Source organism: Amborella trichopoda, chromosome 9, assembly GCF_054954075.1.
Source record: "Amborella trichopoda isolate Santa Cruz 75 chromosome 9, AtrichopodaSantaCruz75HAP2 v2.0, whole genome shotgun sequence".
In the NCBI taxonomy this organism is placed as follows: Eukaryota; Viridiplantae; Streptophyta; class Magnoliopsida; order Amborellales; family Amborellaceae; genus Amborella; species Amborella trichopoda.
The window spans coordinates 54,408,398-54,417,138 of record NC_142344.1 but is presented as its reverse complement, the minus strand read 5'-3'; the positions used below and the strand labels follow the sequence as shown (position 1 = coordinate 54,417,138).

At 33.5% G+C, this 8,741-nt stretch overlaps 1 long non-coding RNA gene across 1 annotated transcript; it reads right to left on the bottom strand.

Moving 5' to 3' along the window:
- Positions 1-4,383: 4,383 nt before the first annotated feature.
- LOC148780664 (uncharacterized) lies at positions 4,384-7,510 on the bottom strand. The gene is made up of 3 exons (XR_016040406.1): positions 5,531-7,510; positions 5,360-5,404; positions 4,384-4,635 (listed from the first exon to the last, which is right to left on the bottom strand). It is a non-coding gene; the product is annotated as an uncharacterized LOC148780664 (long non-coding RNA).
- Between the last annotated feature and the right edge of the window lie 1,231 nt (positions 7,511-8,741).

The window sequence follows — 8,741 nt, the reverse complement described above, 5'->3', positions numbered from 1 at the left end:
TGTAGGGAAGTCAAAAGAAGTATTGGCCGTATTATGTCCACTTGGACTGGCGTTATATATAGGTTTTTGTGGAGGTATGCGTTTGGGAACTATAGTTGTGGGATCCATATTGAAGATATCCCACCATTTTACTGAGATGGTTTTTTAAAGGCGTGGGATATAGGTATGGTCAGTTGTACTATTGACAGAGATTGAGTATTCCCACTTCATAATCCATGGGAGTTAGTATAGTGCAACAAAGTACATGTGATTGCCTGTATTATTATCACTACTATTGAATATAACAAATTGTTCCTGCACTTTTTGGAAAGCAGGAGGTAAAATTGCAGTAGTTGATCCCCAAACTAAAAACCAATTTTTAAACCAATTGGGGAACCGTTCGAAAATGGGTAATCGAAATTGAATATACCAGCTATGAGTGTTATTTGGATTTTGGTAATAAAACATTTTATGCCAAGCTTCTATGTACTCGGCATACTTGTAATATTTGTACGAAAAATCAGGATTATGTAATTTTTTACCCTGAGCAGGATTGCAACCCCACTCCTCATAAGAAAGCAATTTCTTGATCTGTATTTTTTAATATGCAATTATTCTGGTATTTTGCTGGTAGTAATGGACAACAGAGATAGACCCTGTTTCCATAAGAATGGCTTCATAATATTCACGAGTTTTGACTCCATTGGTTGGATTCAAATGATTTATAAGATATAATGGAGCAAGTTTGATAGGATCCATACTAGTATGATGGTCATCTATTGTAATATCCATGAGATATGCTCTTTCAATAAATGAAGAACGAGGAACATTAAGCCTTTGGGTTGGTTTTAATTGAGCTGGAGTATAGGCTGGAGTGGATGTATTATTGTCTGGATAAGTGATTTGGTGAATATGTGAAATGGAAGGTGAAAGGGTAGCCAAAGGCAAGTTATCACCTTCAAATAATATTATTGTCAAATGGCGTTTCTCATTGCGAGAGGAATTGCTACGAGAGCCCATGAGAGTAGGTGGATTGGACAAAGTATTATTTTGATTAGCTGCAAAGAGCTGTAGTGCAAGTGATAGTGGTGTGTCATCGTTGGCGTCAGTGTTGCCCCCTCTGCAAAGGTTCTTCGGATGCCTAAATTATGTTAGTGATTTCTATCCCAATCTTGCTTGGCAAAGTACCCTTTGGACAATACAAATGGAATGTAATGCCGTTTGGCCTAAAAAATGCTCTATCAGAATTTCAGAAAATAATGAATGATGTATTCGATGCTTATTATCAATTCATGATAGTTTATATTGATGATGTCCTGATTTTTTCTGAATCCATAGATGGACATATTAAACATATTAACATTTTTATTCATGTTAGACCAGAATGCTGGCTTAGTAGTATCTGTAAGAAAGATTACTTTATTCAAAACAACCATTAGATTTCTAAGACATAATATCCATCATGGCACTATTATTCCTATAGATCGATCCATACAATTTGCTGATAAATTTCCTGATCAAATACTAGATAAAAAAGAACCTCAAAGGTTCTTAAGATGCCTAAATTATGTTAGTGATTTCTATCCCAATCTTGCTATAAATGCTAAGCCTTTACATGATAGATTAAAAAAGAATCCTCCACCTTGGACGGATATTCATACCAATGCAGTCCAAATAATCAAACAGAAAGTCAAAACCCTTGTTTGCCTTTCTCTTTCTCATCCTACTGCTTTCAAAATAATTGAATGTGACGCCTTAGAGTTGGGATTAGGGGGCATCCTCAAACAACGAATAGATGGTTGTGAACAACTACTCAGGTATACCTCTAAAGCTTGTAATCCAACCCAACAAAACTATTCTATGGTAAAGAAGGAATTACTTGCAATTGTCCGTTACGTTACCAAATTTCAAAGTGATATTCTCAAGCATCAGTTTCTTATTCGAACTGATTGCAAAGCCACCAAAGACATTCTGCAAAAAGATATTCAAAACCTTGTTGCCAAACAAATATTTGCTCGCTGGCAGGCTATCCTTTCTGCTTTTGATTTTACTATTGAACACCTTCCCGGGTCTTCTAATTCCCTTCCTGATTTTTTAACCCGTGAATTTTTGCAGGGGGCAACACTGACGCCAACGACGACACACCACTATCACTTGCACTACAGCTCTTTGCAGTTAATCAAAATAATACTTTGTCCAATCCACCTACTCTCATGGGCTCTTGTAGCAATTCCTCTCGCAATGAGAAACGCCCTTTGACAATAATACTATTTGAAGGTGATAACCCGCCTTTGGCTACCCTTTCACCTTCCATTTCACCTATTCACCAAATCACTTATCCAGACAATAATACATCCACTTCAGCCTACACTCCAACTCAATCAAAACCAACCCAAAAGCCTAATGTTCCTCGTTCTTCATTTATTGAAAGAGCATATCTCATGGATATTACAATAGATGACCATCATACTAGTATGGATCCTATCAAACTTGCTCCATTATATCTTATAAACCATTTGAATCCAACCAATGGAGTCAAAACTCGTGAATATTATGAAACCATTCTTATAGAAACATGGTCCATCTCTATTGTCCATTACTACCAGCAAAATACTAGAATAATTGCATATTAAAAAATACAGATCAAGAAATTGCTTTCTTATGAGGAGTGGGGTTGCAATCCTGCTTAGGGCAAAAAATTACATAATCCTGATTTTTTGTACAAATATTACAAGTATGCCGAGTACATAGAAGCCTGGCATAAAATGTTTTATTACCAAAATCCAAATAACACTCATAGCTGGTATATTCAATTTTACTGCAATTTTACCTCCTGCTTTCCAAAAAGTGCAGGAACAAATTGTTATATTAAATAATAGTGATAATAATACAGACAATCACCTGTACTTTGTTGCACTATACCAACTCCCATGGATTATGAAGTGGGAATACTCAATCTCTGTCAATAATACAACTGACCATTCCTATATCCCACGCCTTTAAAAAACCATCTCAGTAAAATGGTGGGATATCTTTAATATGGATCCCACAACTATAGTTCCCAAACGCATACCTCCACAAAAACCTATATATAACCCCAGTCCAAGTGGACATAATACGGCCAATACTTCCTTTGACTTCCCCACATATTTGAGAAATATGCTACAAACAAACCCTAATGCCTCCAAAGAAATCCTTGAACAACAAATGAAGGAAATCTTTACAGAAGAAGGAAGAAAGCCGGTCTCATCAGATGAGACCGTACAATCATCACCAGCTCATAACAATAGATACTTTCTCCTGGATGAAACAGACCCCGAAGAAGAAGATGATCCAGATGAATGCAGCCAAAGACCATGACCAGTTGCTGCCAAGATTATGACCGACAAGACTCATCAATATACGACAAACCACTACTGTTCCAAGATGCCATTCCACCGACATAAACGACAAGCCAATACTATTCCAGGATGCCATTACTGTGCCCACCGACATAAAACGACAAAGTTGCCGACACTGTAGCAACATGTGGTGCCAAAAGACTTACTATTCCTCGATGCTCTTTTGTTCACTTCCGCCGACAAAGACAAAAAAACTTTTTGCTTTTCTTTTTGAATTTTGTTTTCTTCCTCCGACAGCATCTTTCTTTACGTCTCGCCTTCTTTTCGCCTTTTGTCTTGACCTTGCCCTTTTTTGCTTCCTTCGCAATGAAGAAATCTCTTCTCGCCTATATAAGGCCTTCCCCTTCCTCAAAGAAGGCAGGTCGCTCGGGAGCTCCTTCTCAGAAGTTCTCTTCTCTTCTGATCCCTCTCAGAAGTTCTCTCTCTCTCTCTCAGAATTTACACTTCTGTCTTCTACCTGCTCCATCTACTGCAACAGCTATCCTGACCTCATAGCTCATGAATACCAGGTCACAAAATTTACCTTAAATTCCAGGTTCTATCTTCTCCTCCTTCTAAATATTCCTAGCATGTGTGATTCTAATCTTCACTCTCTCCCTTCATATTGCCCTCAACACTGGAAACTCTTTTCCAGTTATTGCATGTGTACACAGTAAGTTTGTATGTAAGTTTGCTTTAACTTACTTTTACAGTTTGTTACTTTTACAGTTTGTTTTTAATTTGTCTGTATACAGTTTGTATAAGTGTATTTTTACAGTCTTCTTTCCGATGTACTACTCTGTACAAATTGATGTATAAATGTCTATATAAGAGTGTGTTGCTATCTGATGCAATTCAAAATAGTATTTAGTATCAAAATAGGCAATCACAACCACACCCAGTGGTTAGTAATATATATATCAGTCATACCCTTCATTTGCATACTCCTATTCTGTCGCAATTATTATAAAATTTTACAAGAAATAGTAAAGTATAATAGCTTAATATTCACATACTTATTGTAAACAATATCAAAAGTTTTCGCTGTAGATCCGGGCGCGTTTTGGTATCAGAGCCAGACAGTGAAAATAGTAAACTGGTAAGAGTTAAAAGTTACAGTATTACTGTAGAAACCTAACTAAATTTACATCTAAGAAAGTAGGTCTGAGAGTTAAGGCAAGAGACGAAAGGAAAAGTCTAGGCAAAGTACCCGTCAAGGCCAGGAAGAGGGGAACACGCTGGACCCTTGATCATCCAGATTGTGATTATCCGCAACCTACAGATGGCAAATTTAATTAGGAATCTTAAAGGTAATACAGCAACTCATTCTAAAACCTTAAAAGTTAAAAATAAGGAAGAGATCATCATAAATGATATTGAACATTATATACAAAATTGGAATATTCCTAAAGTACCGATAAAAGATATTTATCAAAAAGGAACATTCAAATTCAAATTAGGTTATGCTATAAAAACAGTAGAAGAAAGTTTATCAGTAACTCAAAATCAAGAAGACTTTCAACTATTATCAAGAAAAATTATTGAAAAACATAAAAAAAATAATTATAAATATTTACACATTGGATTAATACAAATAGCCATTAAACCATTAACTCGTCTAGGGTTAAACACCTCAGTGCTTGTATGCCTAAGAGATACAAGACACAATAAGTTTTCAGACTGACTCCTAGGCATGGTTGAATCCAGTCTATGTAGTGGACCCATTTATTTTAATTGTTTTCCAAAATTTTCTGTTTCATTAACAGACCCAAATATATTAGATATATTAACTATAAATTTGAAAACTCATGGATTCAATATGACGCATGGTTCTCAAAATTTAGCAATAGTATATAGAATTTATTATAAAGTAATGAATACTCTCTGTCCTAATATTATGCAAACCGATAAGAAGGATCAAACTATATTATTCCAAACTAATATAGAAAAATCAAATACGATTATACCTAAAACCATAATTTGGTCCGAAATTATTCTACCTCAATCATGGTCATTGCAAAATGCAAACCAGCCCAAGGAAGTACCTGTGAATAATATGCCCAATCAAATAATAGAATATCAAGATGGAAATATTGAAATAAAATTTCAACAGCCTATAGTATAGGATGATATAGATATTAATAGGAAATGAAATAAAAAACCATTAGTACCTGCTAAAAAATCTTGTCATACCACTCCCGATGTTATAATACTTCATTCTCCATCAATACCTACATCTTCAGACTTCCAATTACAAGGAGTCAAACGAACAGCTGATCACGTAGTCATTCCCACGTATACATCTGAACCTGACATAGCTGAATTTCAAATACTAACATTACAAGTGGAAGATGATATAAATAATGATACATATATGGAAGAATATTTAGCTGCTAAATTAGCAAGAAAAAAGAGAAAAATAGATATTGCCTATATACAACAAGATTATCTTGCTCCAAAAAATCAAGGTATTAGAGAATGGTATTTTAAAACATTCTAACCTAGGTTAGTAGAATTATTCCATAAAAAATATAATAAATTATTGAAAAAGGAAAGAGAAACAAAAAGATTTGTTATATGGTTACAAGAAGTATGTACTCAATATAAGATTAACATTCCTCAATTCAATACTATTCAAACAATAGAAGAGAAAACATATATCAGTACGGATGGTACTACTACTGCTAGTACACACCCTCCTGAGAAAAGTATAATACTAAAGGGTGTAATAACCCCATTAAACAAAGGAGAACCACCACAATCCTTATATGATATTATTGCAACACCATATAAAGTTCTACCAAAAGAAATAGGTAAAAAGCAAGAACTAATACCTCACATAGTAGAACAACACAATTATACCAATTTATATATGCAATCTTTAGGGAAACAAGCAGAACGTATAGAAAGATTAGCTACTCCCCAGAACTTAATAAAACTAAATTCTATTCCTAAAGCGATTTTGTTCAAACCTCCTCCAGAACTGAATAAAACTAAATTTCATATAGAAGAAGATAATAAAACATTAATGGACCAGTTAATATCTAAATTAGCCCAATTAAATATCAAAGTAATCCCTTCTCCCAAACTTAGTATTCCTATACCAATACCCAGTATTTCTGTACCTTTACCTACTATCCCAGAATCTTCAGATAGAGAAAAAACAAAGATTCCAGAGCATGAGACTATGATGCTCCAAGAAGAGCAACCAATTATAGAAGATACCATACAAAACCAAGAATCTGCTTTTATGGATACTTCACCCACTGATTTAAATAGGATAGCATATGATAAAACATGGAAACCAATCACAGCTTTACCATACTATAAGAGACCTATACCTGTTGACGTACAACTCAAAGAGGATGCCATACAAAAGGCTGTTTCCTATTCAAGAAGATCAATAGTCAACTGGACAATAGAAGGTTTATCAGAACTAAAAATATTAGATGCCATGAGACATATGACAATGTTTGCTTCAGCAAACAATATGACAGGCAATCCAGACCAAGAGGTTGCCAAAGCAATAGTGAATGGATTCACTGGTTGGTTAAGAAGCTGGTAGGATTTCTATGTTGATGATGAAACCAAAAACAGAATCCTCACCAATACAAGACAATGGACTGCTAGAAATGAACAAAATCAAGAAATAATTTATACTGAAAGTGATGCAGTAAACACCTTCATATATACTATTACGCTATATTTCGTAGGAAGTACAGCCCTATTAGCAGCAAGATCAGAAGATCTGCTGTCCAACCTTCGCTGTCCTACTTTATCCCATTATAAATGGTATAAGGATGTCTTTTTCTCAAGATTACTTATACGAGAAGATTGTCAGTTAGACCATTGGAAAGAAAAATTTATTGCTGGTCTACCATACCTATTTGCAGAAAAAATCAAAGAGAGACTAAGAAAGAAATATAATGGAGTTATCATATACTCTGCATATACACTTGGTGAATTCTCAGCAGAAATATGTATTGAAGGATTAGCCTTATGTACTGATCTTAAACTCAAAAGACAACTTGATAAACAACAAATTACTAAGCGTAAAGAACTTGATGATTTTATTGAACAATTTGGATATCATTTAGATAGAAAAAATAATAAACCTGAAAAGTTATATAAGAAAAAGAAAAAATACAAGAAAGAAAAAAATAGATCAGATAAAATACATAAATATAAAAAATCTAAACAAAAATTTATAAAAAAGTTTTCTCCAAATACTAAACATAAAAAGAAACTTCCAGTATGTTATAAATGTGGAAAAGTTAGCTATTACAAACACCAATGCAAATTAAAAAAGAAAATAGAAGCATTACACCTAGATGAATCAATCAAATCAAAATTATATAATATAATCAATTATGATACAACCTCCTCAAATTCTACTGAATCGCTTATAGGAAATATCGAAGATGACGACGTAATATGGACAGAGTCATCTGATTCTTCAGATTCTTCTACTAATACAGAATCATCTCATCAAATGGAAGAATCCACTTGCACTTGTCCTATACCCTCACATAATCTTCATATGCTTATCCAAGAAGATAATTTAATCTTAGATCTCATAGAACATATTACAGATCCAGAAGAAAAAAGATCTGTGATTACCAATTTTATTAATTTAGCCAAAACAAAAGCAAAAACACCTCCTATTAGTAAAACACCTGATGAATATAATTTTGCCTCTATTATGAAAAGAGTTAGTGAACAACAACTCACTAAACAAAAAGAACCTTCTATTTCCGAACTTAAACATGAAATCAACGAAGTTAAAAAAGAGGTTCATCAATTAAAAAATAGAATTAAAATACTAGAATTACAAAATTTATCTTATCAAAATTCAGATACAGATGAAATTGACTTCAATCATCTAGTCACAACATATAGTCCTGATCCACCAGAAGATATACCAGAAACCTCAGAAGCTAAAAATTTATTGCTGGTCTACCATACCTATTTGCAGAAAAAGTCAAAGAGAGACTAAGAAAGAAATATAATGGAGTTATCATATACTCTGCATATACACTTGGTGAATTCTCAGCAGAAATATGTATTGAAGGATTAGCCTTATGTACTGATCTTAAACTCAAAAGACAACTTGATAAACAATAAATTACTAAGCGTAAAGAACTTGATGATTTTATTGAACAATTTGGATATCATTTAGATAGAAAAAATAATAAACCTGAAAAGTTATATAAGAAAAAGAAAAAATACAAGAAAGAAAAAAATAGATCAGATAAAATACATAAATATAAAAAATCTAAACAAAAATTTATAAAAAAGTTTTCTCCAAATACTAAACATAAAAAGAAACTTCCAGTATGTTATAAATGTGGAAAAGTTAGCTATTACAAACACCAATGCAAA